We start from the raw sequence: 17,705 nt of genomic DNA on the forward strand, positions 1-17,705 counted from the left end.
AAAAAAAAAAAAAAAAAAAACTTTTTCCAAGAGCACTTTATGAAAAAACAGAAAAAAATCCATTTACTGAAATACTTCACCAAATTATTTTGTCAGATATCTTTGATACTCTACAGGATTTATCACTTTGTTGGCCCCAGACTAAGCAACACGTTTTTGGTACTCCTAAGATCAATGGTTCTATAAACAGTTTAGTGATAATGTTAGGGATAGGGTTAGGTTTAGGGCTAGGGTTAGAGCTACTGTTAGTGTTAGAGTTAGTTTTGGGCTAATTTCTTTGATACTGGGCAGGATTCATTTGTTTCCTAGCATAACTATGCTCACCAAGTTTCGACCTTCTAGGTTCAACTGTTCGCTGTCAGGAACAGTTTGTATTTTCAGGTTTCACTGCCTTTGGAATTATATGGGTGAATGGGAATTGAGTCTGAAATCAAACAGGGTTTGTGCTAGCTACTTGAAACTTCACACACTTAATCAGTTCTCCATAAACATTGTCTGGTTTGTTTTTGTAAAAGAAGCCCAAAGTTGAAGCACACAAAAACAAGTTTATCGAAGAGAACTCTATATAAGAAAACAGGGAAATACCCAGTTATTGAAATTACTCCCCCAATGCTTTGGTCGTATTTCTTTGATATTGCACAGGAATTCATCTGTTTGCTAGGCCACCTAGGCTACCCAAGTTTGGGACTACAAGGATCAATGGTCTTCTAAGCAGGTTAGGGTTAGAGTCAGGGTTTGTGTTACTTTTAGGTCTAGGGTGAGAGCTTGTTTTATGGTTACAGTTAGTTTTGTCTAGTTTCTTTTATACTGGGAAGGATTCATCTTTTACCTAGCCTAACTATGCTCCCCAAGTTTGGGACTTCTAGGTGCAAGTGTTCGCTGTCAGGAACAGTTTGTATTTTCAGGTTTCATTTCTTTTTGACCTATACAGATGAATGGAAATTGAGCTGGAAATCAAACAGGGTTTGTGCTTGCTGCTTAAAACTTCACACATTGAATCAGGGTTCAGAATGCATTGTCTTCCTTATTTTATTTTATTTTTTTGAAGTAGCACTAAGATGAAGCATGGAATAACAACTTAATCTGAGAGCACTCTATGAAAAAACAGAAAAATACCCATTTACTGAAATAACTAACCAAATTATTCACTCAGATATCTTTGATACTGCATAAAATTCATCACTTTGATGGCCCCACTCTGTTCCAATCTTTTGGAGCTCCTTAGATCAATGGTTCCCTAAACAGTTTAGTGGTTAATTTAGGGATAGGGTTAGGATTAGGGCTAGGGTTATATCTAGTGTTAGGGTTAGAGATATTTTTTGACTAATTTCTTTGATACTTGGGAGGATTCATCTTTTCCTTATCCTATCTATGCTTGCCAAGTTTGGACCTTCTATTTACAACTGTTCGCTGTTAGGAAAATTTTTTTATTTTCAGGTTTCACAGCATTTGGAACTATACAGGAGAATGGGGATCAAGCCTTAAATCAAACAGGATTTGTGCTGTATACTTGAAACATCACACACTCAATCAGTTCTCTGTGAGTATTGTCTGGTTTGTTTCTTATAGAAGAAGTCCAAAGCTGAAGCACACAAAAACAACTTTATCCAAGTGCACTCTGTAAGGAAACAGGGAAATACCCAGTTACTGAAATTACTCCCCCAATTCTTTGGTCATATTTCATTGATGATGTGCAGAAATTCATCTGTTTCCTAGCCCACTAGGCTACACAAGTTTGGGACTCCAAGAATCAATGGTTCTCTAAACAGGTTAGGGTTAGTTTCAGGGTTTGTGTTAGTTTTAGTGCAGGGTGACAGCTTGTTTTGTTGTTAGAGTTAGTTTTTGTCTAGTTTCTTTGAACCTGAGCAAGATTCATCTTTTACCTAGCCTAACTCTGGTCACCAATTCTGGACCTTCTAGGTGTAAGGGTTCATTGTCAGGAACAGTTTGTATTTTCAGGTTTCACTGCATTTTGACATATACGGGTGAATGGAAATTGAACTGGAATTTGAACAGGGTTTGTGCTTGCTGCTTGAAACTTCACACACTGAACCTGATCTCAGAATTCATTGTCTTCTTTCTTTCTTGTTGAAGTAACCCTAAGCTGAAGCATGCAAAAACAACTTAATCTGAGAACACTTTATAAAAAACTAGGAAAATACCCACTTACATAAATACCTAACCAAATTATTTAGTCAGATGTCTTTAATACTACATAGGACTCATCACTTTGCTGACCCCAGTATACTCCACACTTCTGGGCCTTCTAGGATCAATGGTTCTCTAAAAGATTAGGGATAGATTTAGGGATTGGGTTAGGGTTAGGGTTAGGACAAGGGTTAGAGGTAGTGTTAGGTTTAGAGTTAGTTTTGGGCTAATTTCTTTGATACCAGGGGGGATTCACCTTTAACCTAGCCTAACTATGCTAGCCAAGTTGGGGCCTTTTAAGTGCAACAGTTCGCTGTCAGAAACAGTTTGAATTTTCAGGTTTCACTGCCTTTGGAACCATATGGGTGAATGAGAATCAAGCTTTAAATCAAACAGGGTTTGTGCTGGTTGGTTGAAACTTTAGACACTCAATCAGTTCTCCATGAGCATTGTCTGGTTTGTTTCTTGTAGAAGAAGCCCAAAGCTGAAGCACAAAAAAAAAAAAAAAACAACTTTATCCAAGAGCACTCTTTAAGGAAACAGGGAAATACCCAGTTACGGAAATTCCTCCTACAATTCTTTGCTCAGATTTCTTTGATAATGTGCAGGTATTCATCTATTTTCTAGCCCACTAGGCTCTGCAAGTTTTTGACTCCAAGCATCAATGGCTCTCTAAACAGGTTAGTGTTACTGTCAGGGTTTGTGGTAGGTTTAGGGCTAGGGTGACAGCTTGTGTTATGATTAGAGTGAGTTTTTGTCTAGTTTTTTTATACTGGGCAGGATTCATCTTTTACCTAGACTAATTATGCTCACGAAGTTTGGGCCTTCTAGATGCAAGTTTTCACTGTCAGGAACAGTTTTTATTTTCAGGTTTCACTGCCTTTTGACCTATATGGGTTATAAATTGAGCTGAAAATCAAACAGGGTTTGTGCTTGCTCTTTGAAACTTCACACACTGAAATAGGTTTCATAATGCATTGTCTTGTTTCTTTCTTGTTGAAGTAGCCCTAAGCTGAAGCGTACAAAAACAACTCTTTCCAAGAGCACTCTATGAAAAAAAACTGGAAAATAAACATTTACTGAAATACATAATCAAATTATTTAGTCAGATGTCTTTGATATGGCACAGGATTCATCTCTTTGCTGGCCTTACTATGCTCCACACTATTGGGACTTCTAGGATCAACAGTTCTCTAAACAGTAAAATTTAAGGGATATTGTTAAGGATAGGGTTAGGTTTAGAGCTAGGTTTAGATATAGTGTTAGGGATACAGTTAGTTTTGTGCTAATTTCTTTGATACTGGGGAGGAATCATCTTGAACCTAGCCTAACTATGCTTGCCAAGTTTGGGCCTTCTAGGTGCAACTGTTCACTGGTTCTTTTAGAAGAAGCCCAAAGTTGAAGCACACAAAATCAAGTTTATCCAAGAGCACTCTTTAAGAAACAGGGAAATACCCAGTTACTGAAATTCCTCCCACAATTCATTGGTCATATATCCTTGTTAATGTGCAGGAATTCATGTGTTTGCTAGCCCAATAGGCTCCCCAAATTTGGGATTCCAAGCATCAATGGTTCTCTAAACAGTAGAGGGTTAGTGTCAGTTTTAGGGCTAGGTGACAGCTTGTGTTATTTTTAGAGTTAGTTTGTGTCTAGTTTCTTTGGTACTAGGCAGGATTCATCTTTTACCTAGCCTAACTATGCTCACCAAATTTGGACCTTCTAGGTGCAACTGTTTGATGTCTGGAACAGTTTGTATTTTCAGGTTTCACTGCATTTTGACCTATACGGGTGAATGGAAATTGAGCTGGAAATCAAACAGGGTTTGTTCTTGCTTCTTGACACTTCTCACACTGAACCAGATCTCAGAATGCATTGTCTTGTTTCTTTCTTGGTGAAGTAGCCCTAAGCTGAAGCATGCAAAAACAACTTTTACCGAGAGCACTCTATGAAAAAAAAAATGGAAAATGCCCATTTACTGAAATACCTAATCAAATTATCTAGTCAGATGTCTTTGGTACTGCATAGGATTCATTGCTTTTCTGGCCCTACTATGCTCCACACTTTTGGGACTCCTAGGATCAATGGTTCTCTAAATAGATTAGGAATAGTGTTAGGGATAGGGATAGGGTTAGGACTAGGGTTAGAGCTAGTGTTAGGGTTAGAATTATTTTGGGGCTAATTTCTTTGATACTTGGGATGATTCATCATTAACCTAGTGTAACTATGCTTTCCAAGTTGGGTCTTCTAGGTGCAACTGTTTGCTGTCAGGAACAGTTTGTATTTTCAGGTTTCATTGCATTTTGACCTAAATGGGTGAATGGATATCGAGCTGCAAATCAAACAGTGTTTCTGCTTGCTGCTGGAAACTCCACACAGTGAACTAGGTCTGAGAATGCATTTTCTTGTTTGTTTCTTGATTAAGTAGCCCTAAACTGAAGCATGCAAAAACAGCTTTTTCCAAGAGCACTCTATTGAAAAACAGGAAAATACCCATTTACTGAAATACCTAACCCAATTATTAGTCAGATGTCTTTGATATGGCACAGGATTCATCTCTTTTCTGGACCCACTATGGTCCACACTATTGGGACTTCTAGGATCAATGGTTCTTTAAACAGTTAAGGGATATTTTTAGGGATAGGGTTAGGTTTAGGACTAGGATTAGAGATAGTGTTAGGATTAGAGTTATTTTGGGGATAGTTTCTTTGATACTGGGGAGAATTCATCTTTATCCTAGTCTAACTATGCTCACTAGGTTTGGACCATCTAGGTGCAACTATTCGCTGTCAGGAACAATTTGTATTTTCAGGTATCAATGTCTTTGGAATTCTATAGGTGAATAGGATTTGATCCTGAAATCAAAAACAGGGGTTGTGCTGGCTGCTTGAAACTTCACAGACTCAATCAGTCCTCTGGTGAGGATTGTCTGGTGTCATTCTTGTAGAATAAGCCCAAAGCTGAAGCACACACACAAAAATATTTTATAAAGAGCACTCTATAAGAAAACAAGGAAATACCCAGTTACTAAAATTCCTCCCCCAATTTGTTGGTCTGATTTATTTGATAATGCACAGGAATTCATCTGTTTGCTATCCCACTAGGCTCCTCATGTTTGGGACTCCAAGCATCAATGGTTCTCTAAAGAGTTTATGATTTGTGTCAGGGTTTGTGTTAGTTTTAGGGATAGGGTGACATCTTGTTTTATGGTTAAAGTTAGTTTGTGTCTAGTTTCTTTGGTACTGGGTAGGATTCATCTTTTACCTAACCTAACTATGCTTACCAAGTTTGGACCTTCTTAGTGCAAGATTTTGCTGTCAGGAACAGTTTGTATTTTTAGGTTTAACTGCATTTTGACCTATACAGGTGAATGGAAATCGAGCAGTGTTTGTGCTTGCTGCTTGAAACTTCACACACTCAATCAGGTCTCAGTATATATTTGCTTATTTGCTTGTTTCTTTCTTGTTGAAGTAGCCCTAAACTGAAGCATGCAAAAACAACTCTTTCTGAGAGCACTCTATGAAAAAAAAAAAACAGAAAATACACATTTACTAAAATACATAACTAAATTATTTAGTCAGATGTCATTGATATGGCACAGGATATATCTCTTTGCTGGCCCCACTATGCTGCACACTTTTGTGACCCCTAGGATCAATGGTTCTCTAAACAGGTTTGGGATAGTGTTAGGGATAGTGTTTAGGGTTAGGTTTAGGGTTATAGCTATTCTTAGGGTTAGAGTTAGTTTTGGGCTAATTTCTTTGATACTGGGGAGGATTCATCTGTAACTTTGCCTAAATATGCACATGAATTTGGGCCTTCTAAGTGCAAGTGTTTGCAGTCAGGAACAGTTTTGATTTTCAGGGTTTACTGCATTTTGAGTTATATGGGTGAAGGGAAATTGAACAGGGTTTGTGCTTGCTGCTTGAAACTCCACACACTGAACCAGGTGTCAGAATGCATTGTCTTGTTTCTTTCTTGATGAAGTAGCCCTAAGCTGAAACATGCAAAAACAACCTTTTCCGAGAGCCCTCTATGAAAAAACCTGAAAATATGCTTTTACTGAAATACCTAACCAAATTATTTAGTCAGATGCTTTGATATGGCACAGGATTCATCTCTTTGCTGGCCCCACTAAGCTCCATATTATTGGGACTTCTAGGATCAATGGTTCTCTAAGCAGTTAAGGGTTATTGTTAGGGATAGGGTTAGGTTTAGGGCTAGAGTTAGAGATAGTGTTAGGGTTAGAGTTAGTTTTGGGCTATTTCTTTGATAGTGGGGAGGAATCATCTCTAATGTAGCCTAACTCTGCTGGCCAAGTTTGGACCTTCTAGGTGCAACTGTTCACTGTCAGTTTGTATTTTCAGGTTTCAATGCCTTTGGAAGTATATGGGTGAATGGGAATCAAGCCTGAAATCAAACAGGCTTTCTGCTAGGTGCTTGAAGTGTCACACACGTAATCAGTTCTTTGTGAGTATTGTCTGGTTTGTTTCTTTTAGTAGAAACCCAAATTTGAAGCACAGAAAAACAAGTATATCCAAGATCACTCTTTAAGAAAACAGGGAAATAACAAGTTACTGAAATTTCTCCCCAAATTCTTTGGTCAGATTTCTTTGATAATGTGCAGGAAATCATCTGTTTGCAAACCCACTAAGCTCTCCAAGTTTGGGACTCCAAGCATCAATGGTTCTCTAAAAAGGTTAGGGTTAGTGTCAGGGTTTGTGTTAGTTTTAGGGCTAGGGTAACAGCTTGTGTTATGGTTAGAGTTAGTTTGTGTCTAGGTTTTTTATACTGGAAAGGATTCATCTTTTACCTAGCCTAACTATGCTTACCAAGTTTGGGCCCTCTAGGGGCAAGTGTTCACAATCAGTTTGTATTTTCAGGTTTCACTGCATTTTGACCTGTATGGGTGAATGGAAATCAAGCTGGAAATCGAACATGATTTTTTCTTGCTTCTTGAAACTTCACACACTTAACCAGGTCTCAGAATGAATTGTCTTGTTTTTTTCTTCATGAAGTAGCTCTAAGCTGAAACATACAAAAACAACTTTTTCTGAGTGCACTCTATGAAAAAAAATACACTTTTACTGAAATACCTAACCAAATTGTTTAGTCAGATACTTTGATATGGCACAGGATTCATCTCTTTGCTGGACCCACTATGCTATTGGGACTTCTAGGATCAATGGTTCTCTAAACAGTTAATGGATATTGCTAGGGATAAGGTTAGGTTTAGTGCTAGGATTATAGCTAGTGTTAGGGTTAGAATTATTTGTAGGCTAATTCTTTGATACTGGGGAGGATTCAACTCTAACCTAGCATAACTATGTTGGTCAAGTTTGGACCTTCTAGGTGCAACTGTGTGCTGTCAGGAATAGTTTGTATTTTCAGGTTTCAATGCCTTTGGAACTATATTGGTGAATGGGAATTGATCCTTAAAAGAAACAGGGTTTGTGCTAGCTGCTAGAAACGTCACACACACAATCAGTTCTTTGTGAGTATTTTCTGGTTTTTTTCTTGTAGAAGAAGCCCAAATTTGAAGCACAGAAGAACAAGTTTATCAAAGAGCACTCTTTAAGAAAACAGGAAAATACCCAGTTACTGAAATTCCTCCCCCAATGTAGGGCATGATGTAACATGTGGGGTATGTTGCATCAGAATGGAAGAAACCTAACTTGCTACCTGCTTTGGGGCTGCATATGTTAGATGGCTCTTGGCAATCAGCCAGGAGATGGTGTTATGTGTGGTGAGGAAAAATAAAGTGGCCTCTAGGATAGGCTTAGAACCCTTGTGCCCTTGTGAACATCTCGTATCTCCCATTAGGCCCTGTAGGATGGGTATACATGTGAACTCTCCCCCACCCTGCTGACCTTTATCCTGATTGCCTCCTGTACATTATATTAGCTGTGTGTGTTTTCTCATTAAATGAGATCCTGCTTTGACTGGTCTCTCTGGCATTATCTGATTGTCCTCAGGAGAGGGAGGGCCTTTGCCTTTCTTAATTCATCCTGGTTGGGGCGTGTTCCCCCAGTCTCTCCCACAGGTCAGAAGGGAATGGGGGGGCTAAAAACCCCAACATTGGCACCCGAACAAGGGGCATTAAAAATTGGTTCATCAAGCATGAAAATATCAGTGAGCCAAGCCAAGATGGGGTAATCTCACACTAGGCATAACAATTCAGTTCTTAAAGTGGTAAAATTCATGCTCAAAAACTGAGGTTTAGAGTTGGCACAGGCCAAAAAGGCCTGGGAAACCTTGACACGCACTGTGCCCTGGTTGATGGCTGAGGGGGAGGAGGGAGCCAGGCCGGCTAGCAGGAGCAGAAGGTTCTTCTCATTGCCTCTTCTGTGCCCCACCAGCACCAGGATATCTGCGTCCCACATCCTGTCCCACTCTGCCCTAGGGCATTGGGGCACCTGGGACCACACAGAACAGTTGGTGAGGAAGAGGGAAATTAACCTGGGAGACTATCTCCCTCTGGTGGACTATCTGCCCTCAAAGTCTGTTTCTCCCCTGGCCCCTCAAAAAGAACATCTAGGAAAGACAAAGACCCTTTTAAGACACCTACTCCTCCTACCACTAATCCTTGGCCTGATCCCCTAAATTCCACACCAAGTGCCCCTGTCCTAGAACACATAGTCGACAGTCAGGATGGGGAGCAGCTTCTGCCATATTATCACCCCTCCCTCTTGGGGAAATTCTCCACCCTCTTTTGCAAACTTGGAAAATAGGGTTAAGCAGCCATCTTGTATGACCAGTGATGACTCATCCCCATTGTGTATGGCTTTCCCAGTAAATGCTAATCCTGGTGGCAACAGACCAGCCTTATGGTATCCCTGCAAGGCCCAAGATTTAAAACAACTCAAAAAGGCCATCTCCGAGGATGGACCTAATTTGTCCTGTGCCGACCATCCTCCAGGGTCTGGCCCACAAACAGTGTACCACCCAAGACTGGAAAAAGTAAACCAAGCCTGTGCTTCCTGGTCCACTGTACCTAAAATGGTGTGTCTTTTTAAATGAGGAGTGCCATGCTCAGGCTGACAGGAGTCAGGCTGTTAATCCTCTGGTTCCTCTAACTTACAGGATGCTGTCAAGATCCATTGATCAATTTTCCATAGGACTTAGAGGGCTACCGAGGATCTTGCCAACTTCATCAAAAACGTTGGAGGCAGGCCCCTCAGAGCCTCCAGTAGCAGGCCTTCAGCAGGCTCCTATCTGTGCCCCCTATCAGGAACAGGTATGGGCTTTGGGGCTTTAGGGGGAGAACAACTCACCATTCTCATGCCTCCTGAGCTTTATAAATGCAGGGTTAGCAATATCTCAAACCAGAACAGCTGATATCCAGAACTCCAGTTTAGCTATCCTTACATCTGAGACAATGGAGAGCTTTCTCCCACACCTGGAGGCTAATGGATAGATATGCTAATGAGCACCCTTAAGGCCTATTTCAAATGTAAAAAATCTTGAGGCTTACTTGTGGGAATACCTTCAAACCCAGATGCAAGATACAGGAAGAAAGATGAGATATCAAAAGAACAGTGATAAACCCAGTTGGTAGCCAGGATGCATTTTCAATACTTATTTTAAGTACATTTTGCCTTATGCTCTTCCCAAAACCACAATTATACTAAAAAGATTGCGCACCAAAATGGTTTTTCTGCTATCATGCCCTCTCCCAAGTCATGGAATTCTTTGGAGCTCATGATTTTAATCCTACAGACCTAGGTTAATATTTTTTTGATCAGTCCTATTTTTGAAAAACTGTGGAGTTTTTAAACATTGCAATGGAGATTTCATCTGTGAAAAGCAACAAGACCTTTACTATTATGTTATGTGTGCACACTTGTGTTATGTGTTGTATGTCTGTGCATATGTTCATATGTCATACACATGATATGAAGATTGGCAGATATATGAGGTGTGCTCATAAAATTTAAAACAAATCGATTCAAATATCTTTTATTCACATGTTTTAAACAGTTTAATTTAAATTGGGTAAACAGATGAAAACAAAGATGTCTTTAAAATTAAGCTTACAAATTTTTCTAGACGTTCAAAAAAACTAATGAAATGTGGATTAAGTTTTGTTTGTTGTTTCTGGAGCAAGTAATCTTAAAGAAATTAAACAGCTGGTTTAAAAAGAACTGTTATTTTAGAGAATTGTGCTATGTTATTTCTTTATATCAAGCGGGTGTTGTAAAGTTGTATGGTAATTTTAGGCTTAAAAGAAAAACATATTGGAGATTTATTTATATCATTTGATGTTCTATAACTGTACCTGTTATCAATAGGATATGTAAAATTTTATGTTACTTTTTAGACTGAGGTATGATTCTTTAATTGTAAGAATGAAAAGACCATTCTGGAAGCTTTGTCTGGTTGTGACTGGACTTCTCATTGTCTCCCTTGTGACATCCATCCTACACATGGGGATAGGAACTGGACTTTCTGGCCTCTGTACTTCTTCACAGATGTGCAATAAGCTTTGTCATCAGATGATAGATGATATGCACCATGTTGCCAACACTATCTTGGTCCTATAATCTCAACTTGATTCCTTGGCTACAGTAGTCCTCCAAAACCGTCATGGCCTAGACCTGCTTAAAGGAGGGATACTGCTTCTATGCTAATTGCTCTGGTATTGAAGTAGCCGTAATCTGAAGCATGCAAAATCGACTTAATCCAAGAGCACTTTCTGAAAAAACAGGAAAATAACCATTTACTGAAATACCTAACCAAATTGTTCAGTCAGATGTCTTTGAGCTGCACAGGATTCATCTGTTTGCTGGCTCCACTCTGCTCCACACTTTTGGGAGTCCTAGGATATATGGTTTTCTAAACAGTTTAGGGATATGGTTAGGGTTAGGTTTAGGGTTTGGAGTAGGATTAGAGCTAGTGTTAGGGTTGGAGTTAGTTTTTGGCTAATTTCCTTGATACAGTGCCGTATTCATCTTTTACCTAGACTAACGATGGTTGCCATGTTTGGGCCTTCTATTTGCAAATGTTCGCTGTCAGGAGCAGTTAGTATTTTCCACAATCACTGCATTTTGACCAATAGGGTGAATGGAAATTCAGCTGGATATCAAACAGGGTTTGTGCTAGATTCTGGAAACTTCACACACTATTAAAGTTCTCCATGAGCATTGTCTGGTTGTTTCTTGTAGAAGAAGCCCAAAGCAGAAGCAAACAAAACCAAGTTTATCCAAGAGCCCTCATTAAGAAAACAGGGAAATACACAGTTACTGAAATACCTCCCCCAATTCTTTGGTCAGATATCTTTAATAATGCACAGGAATTTATCTGTTTACTAGCCCACTAGGCTCCCCAAGATTGGTCACCAAGGATCAATGGTTCTCTTATCAGGGTTCCTGTTATTTTTAGGGCTAGGCTGAGAACTTGAGTTATGGCTAGAGTTAGCTTTTGTGTAGTTTCTTTGATACTGGCCACTATTCATCTTTTTCCTAGCCTAACAATGCTCGCCACGTTCGGGCTTTCTAGGTACAAGTGTTTGCTGTCCAGAAGAGTTTGTACTTTCAGATTTCACTGCAACTGAAATTTCTCACAGTCAATGAGGTCTCACCATGCATTGTCTTTTTTTTTTCATGATGAGGTAGCCTAAGCTGAAGCATGCAAAATCAACTTAATCCAAGAGCACTCTATAAAAACACAGGAAAATACCCATTAACTGAAATAACTAACCAAATTATTTAGTCAGATGTCTTTGACACTGCACAACATTCATCAGTTTCATAGCCCCACTATGCTCCCCAATTTTGGGATTCCTAGTATCAATGGTTCTCTTAACAGTTTAGGATAGGGTTAGGGTAAGAGTTAGGGTTAGGGCTAGGATTAGATTAGTGTTAGGGTTAGAGTTCGTTTTGGGGTAATTTCGTTGATACTGGGCAGGATTCATTTTTTACCTTGCCTAACTATGCTCGCCAAGTTTGGTTCTCAAAGGATCAATGGTTCTCTTATCTGGTTTGTGTTAATGTTAGGGTTTCTGTTATTTTTAGGGCTAGGCTGAAAGCTTGAGTTATGGTTACAGTTAGTTTTTGTGTAATTTCTTTGATACTGAGCAATATTAATTTTTTACCTTGCCAAACTATGCTCGCCAAGTTTGGGCCTCCTAGGAACAAGTGTTCACTGTCAAGAAAAGTTTGCACTTTCAGATTTCACTGCAACTGAAATTTCACACACTCAATGAGGTCTCAGTATGCATTGTCTTGTTTCTTTCTTGATGAGGTACCCCTAAGCCGAATCATGCAAAATCAACTTAATCCAAGAGCATTCTATGAAAAAAACTGGAAAATACCCATTTACTGAAATAACTAAACAAATTATTTAGTCAGATGTCTTTGATAACAGCATTCTTCTGTTTGCTAGCCCCTCAACATTTTGGGACTTCTAGTATCAATGGTTCTCTAACAGTTTAGGATAGGTTTAGGGTTAGGGTTAGGGTTAGGGCTAGGGTTAGATCTAGTGTTAAGGTTAGAGTTCGTTTGGGGCTAATTTCTTTGATACTGGGCAGGATTCATCTTTTATCTTACTTAACTATGCTCACATAGTTTGGTACTTCAAGGTCCATATGTTTCCTGTCAGGAACAGTTGGTAGTTTCAGGTATCACTGCATTTTGACCTATAAGTGTTAATGAAAATCCAACTGGAAATCAAAAAGGTCTTGTGCTAGCTGCTTGAAACTTCACACACTCATTCAGATCTCCATGAGCATTGTCTGTTTTTATTCTTGTAGAAGAATCCCAAAGCTGAAGCACAATAACAAGTGTAATGAAGAGCAGTCTATAAGTAAACAGGGAAATACCCAGTTACTGAAATACCTCCCCCAATTCTTTGTCAGATTTCTTTAATAATGTGGAGCAATTCACCTCTTTGCTAGCCCACTAGGCTCCCAAGTTTTGGGACTCCCTGGATCAATGGTTATCTAAATAGATTAGGGTTACTTTCAGGGTTTGTGTTAATTTTTGAGCTAGGGTGAGAGTTTGTCTTATGGTTAGAGTTAGTTTTTGTCTAGTTTTTTGATACTAGCCTAACTATGATTGGCAAGTTTGGACCTTGTAGGTGCAAGTGCTCGTTGTCAGAAACAGTTTGTACTTTCAGGTTCACTGAATTTTGACCTATATGGGTGCATGGAAATCGAGCTGGAAATCCAAGGGTGTTTGTGCTTACTGCTTGAAACTTTACACACTTAATAAGTCTCAGTATGGATTGTCTTCTTTCTTTCTTGTTGAAGTAGCCCTACACTGAAACATGCAAAATAACCTTAATCTGAGAACACTCTATAAAAAAAACACAGGAAAATACCCATTTACTGAAATACCTAACAAAATTATTTATTCATAGGTCTTTGATGCTGCACAGGATTCATCTGTTTGCTGGCCTTGCTATGCTCCACACTTTTGGGAATCCTAGAATCAACATTCCTTTAAACAGTTTAGGGACAGGGTTAGGTTAGCGTTAGCATTTGGGCTAGGGTTAAGGCTAGTGTTAGGGTTAGAGTTTGTTTTGGGCTAATTTCTCTGATACTGAGCAGGTTTCATGTTTTGCCTAGAATAACTTTGCTCACCAAGATTGGGCCTTCTAGTTGCAAATGCTTACTCTCAGGAACAGTTTGTATTTTCCAGTATCACTGCATTTTGACCTATATGGTTGAATGGAAATCAAGCTGGAAATCCATGCTTGTTTGTGTTTCCTGCTTGAAATTTCACACACTCAATCAGGTCTCAGTGTGCATTGTCTTATTTCTTTCTTGTTGAAATAACCCTAAGCTGAGGCATGAAAAATCAACTTAATCCAAGAGCACTCTATCTAAAACCAGGAAAATAAACATTTACTGAAATACCTAACCAAATTATTCAGTCAGATGTCTTTGAACTGCACAGGATTCATGTATTCTCTGGCTCCACTATGCTTCACACTTTGGGGAGTCCTTGGATATACAGTTCTCTAAACAGTTTAGGGTTAGGGTTAGGGTTAGGGTTAGGGTTTGGGCTAGGGTTAGAGATAGTGTTAGGTTTAGAGTTAGTTTTTGGCTAATTTCTTTAAAACTGGTCAGGAATCATCTTTTTCCTAGCCTAACTATGGTTGCCACGTTTGGGCCTCCTATTTGCAAATGTTCGCTGTCAGGAACAGTTTGTATTTTCCAGGATCACTGCATTTTGTCCAATAGGGTGAATGGAAATTCAGCTGGATATCAAACAGGGTTTGTGCTAGCTTCTTGAAACTTCACACACTAAAAGTGTTCTCCATGAGCATCGTCTGCTTTGTGTCTTGTAGAAGAAGCCCAAAGTGGAAGCAAACAAAACCAAGTTTATACAAGAGCCCTCTATAAGAAAACAGGGAAATACACAGTTACTTAAATACCTCCCCCAATTCTTTGTTCAGACTTATTTAATAATGCACAGGAATTCATCTGTTTGCTAGCCCAGTAGGCTCCCCACGTTTGAGTATCCAAGGATCAATGGTTCTCTAAACAGGTTTTTGTAAATGTCAGGGTTTCTGTTATTTTTAGGGATAGGCTGAGAGCTTGAGTTATGGTTGGAGTTAGTTTTTGTGTAGTTTCTTTGATACTGGGCAGTACTTAACTTTTACCTAGCCTAACTATGCTCACCAACATTGGGCCTTCTAGGTGCAAGTGTTCACTGTCAGGAAAAGTTTGTACTTTCAGATTTCACTGCACCTGAAACTTCTCACACTAAATGAGTCTCAGTATGTATTGTCCTGTTTATTTTTTAATGAGGTAGCTCTAAGCTGAAGCATGAAAAATTAACTTAATCCAAGAGCACTCTTTGAGAAAAAACAGGAAAATACATATTTACTTAAAGAACTAACGAAATTATTTAGTCAGATGTCTTGAATACTGCACAATATTCATCTGTTTGCTAGCCCCACTATGTTCCACACTTTTGGGACTCCTAGTATCAACAGTTCTCTTAACAGTTTAGGATAGGTTTAGGGTTAGGGTTAGGGTTAGGACTAGGGTTAGATCTAGTGCTAAGGTTAGAGTTCGTTTTGGGATAATTTCTTTGATACTGGGCAGGATTCATCTTTTACCTTTCCTAACTATGCTTGCCAAGTTTGGGACTTTTAGTTTCAAGTGTTCAATGTCAGGAAAAGTTTGTACTTTTAGGCTTCACTGTATTTTGACCTATATGAGTGAATGGAAATCAAGCTGGAAATCCAAGAGGGTTTGTGCTTGCTGCTTGAAACTTCACACATTCAATCAGGTCTCATATGCATTGCCTTATTTCTTTCTTGTTGAAGTAGCCCTATGGTGAAACATGCAAAATAAACAATCTGAGAGCACTCTATGAAAACACAGAAAAGTACCCATTTACTGAAATACCTATCAGAATTATTTAGTCAGATTTCTTATATTCTGCACAGGATTCATCTGTTTTCTGGACCCACTATGTTCCACAATTTTGGGAGTCCTAGGATCAATGGTACTCTAAAAGTTTAAGGATAGTGTTAGGGTTAGGGTTAGGTTTTGGGCTAGGTTTCAAGCTAGTGTTAGGGTTATACTTAGTTTTGGGATAATGTCTTTGATACTGGGCAGGATTCTTGTTTTACCTAGCCTAACTATGCTCACCAAGTTTGGGTCTAACTAATGCAATTGTTTGCTATCAGGAACAGATTGTAGTTTCAGGTATCACTGCATTTTGACCTTTATGAGTGAATGGAAATCCAACTGGATATCAAACAGGCTTTGTGCTAGCTTTTTGAAACTTCAGACACTAAAATATTTCTCCATGAGCATTATCTGGGTTGTTTCTCATAGAAAAACCCAAAGTGGAAGCAAACAAAACCAAGTTTATCCAAGAGCCCTCTATAAGAAAACGGGAAATACACAGTTACTGAAATACCTCCCTCAATTCTTTGGTCAGATTTCTTTATAATGCGTAGGAATTGATCTGTTTGCTAGACACTAGGCTCCCCAAGTTTGGGTCTCCAAGGATCAATGGTTCAGTTATCAGGTTTGTGTTAATGTCAGGGTTCCTGATATTTTTAGGGTTAGGGTGAGAGCTTCAGTTATGGTTAGAGTTAGTTTTTGTGTAGTTTCTGTGATACTGGGCATTATTCATCTTATACCTAGCCTAACAATGCTTGCCAAGTTTGGGTCTTCTAGGTGCAAGTGTTCACTGTCAGGAAAAGTTTGTACTTTCAGATTTCACTGCAACTGAAACTTCTCACACTTAATGAGGTCTCAATATGTATTGTCTTGTATCTTTCTTGATGAGGTATCCCTAAGCTGAGGCATGCAAAACCAACTTAATCCAAGAGCACTCTATGAAAAAACAGGAAAATACACATTTACTGAAATAACTAAAATTATTTAGTCAGATGTCTTTGATACTGCACACCATTCATTTGTTTGATAGCACCACTATGCTCCGTACTTTTTGGACTCCTAGTATCAATGGTTCTCTTAACAGTTTAGGATAGGTTTAGGATTAGGGTTAGGGTTAGGGCTAGGGTTAGATCTGGTATTATGGCTAGAGTTAGTTTTGGGCTAAATTCTTTGATACTGGGCAGGATTCATTTATTACCTTGCCTAATTATGCTTGCCAAGTTTGGGGCTTCTAGGTTCCAGTGTTCAATGTCAGGAAAAGTTTGAACTTTCAGAGTTCACTGCATTTTGACCTATATGGGTGCATGGAAAGTGAGCTGGAAATTCAAGAGTGTTTGTGCTTGCACTCAAAACTTCAAACACCAAACACGTCTCATATGCATTGTCTTTTTTCTTTCTTGATGAAGTTGCCCTAAGGTGAAGCATGCAAAATCAACAATCCGAGAGCACTCTGTGAGAAAATAGAAAAATAAACATTTACTGAAATACCTATCAGAATTATTTAGTCAGATGCCTTATATACTGCACAGGATTCATACGTTTGCTGGACTCACTATGTTCCACACTTTTGGGAGTCCTAGTATCAATGGTACTCTAAAATGTAGGGATAGTGTTAGGGTTAGGGTTAGGGCTAGGTTTAGAGCTAGTGTTAGAGTTATAGTTAGTTTAGGGATAATTTCTTTGATACTGGGCAGGATTCATGTTTTACCTAGCCTAACTATGATCATCAAGTTTGGACCTACATAATGCAATTATTTGCTATCAGGAACAGATTATAATTTTAGGTATCACTGCATTTTGACCTTTGTGGGTGTATGGCAATCCAGCTGGATATCATACAGTGTTTGTGCTAACTTCTTGAAATTTCACACACTAAAGTGGTTCTTATGAACTTTGTCTGTTTGTTTCTTGTAGAAGAAGACCAAAGTGGAAGCAAACAAATCCAAGTTTATAAAAGAGCCCTCTATAAAAAAAAAAAAAAAAAAACAAAACTGGGAAATACACAGTTAGTGAAATATCTCCCCCAATTCTTAGGTCAGATTTCTTTAATAATGTGCAGGAATTCATCTGTTTGCTAGACCACTAGGCTCCCCAAGTTTGGGGCTCCAAGGATCAATAGTTCTGTTATCAGGTTTGTGTTAATGTCAGGGTTTCTGCTATTTTTAGAGCTAGGCAGAAATCTTGAGTTATGGTT

The sequence above is a fragment of the Marmota marmota genome, unplaced genomic scaffold (genome assembly GCF_001458135.2).
Source record: "Marmota marmota marmota unplaced genomic scaffold, marMar, whole genome shotgun sequence".
In the NCBI taxonomy this organism is placed as follows: Eukaryota; Metazoa; Chordata; class Mammalia; order Rodentia; family Sciuridae; genus Marmota; species Marmota marmota.